Source organism: Petaurus breviceps, unplaced genomic scaffold (genome assembly GCF_028583685.1).
Source record: "Petaurus breviceps papuanus isolate PSGF00001 unplaced genomic scaffold, PetGlider_PUasm1.0 470, whole genome shotgun sequence".
NCBI classification, from domain to species: domain Eukaryota; kingdom Metazoa; phylum Chordata; class Mammalia; order Diprotodontia; family Petauridae; genus Petaurus; species Petaurus breviceps.
This window is the reverse complement of record NW_027186350.1, coordinates 7260192-7260540: the sequence shown is the minus strand read 5'-3', so window position 1 is coordinate 7260540 and position 349 is coordinate 7260192.

Below are 349 nucleotides of genomic sequence, written 5' to 3'. Positions count from 1 at the left end.
AATACTGTCCACTGGTGAAGGACAGTGCTGTTGTTGCAGGGGTCTGGGAACATTTCTGTTGGTTCAGAAGCCCTGAAGAAGGATTTTCTTGTTGTATGTTTACAGAAATCCTAGAAGAGGGTTTTGCTAATGTTTTCAGGGGTTCTAGGACTGTTCTACAGACAGAGGATGAATTAATGAAGGGACTGGCAATGTATCTTATGGCCTTGCTAAGCCTTGTCTCCCCAGGAACTAAGATTGCTGAGAACTTGCCTCGTGTCAAGATGAAGAAAAGACCTCCATTTGGGTATTAAGTGCTGTGTTTAAACTTGATGTAACTCTGGGGTAGATTCAATTGTGATCCAGGGGT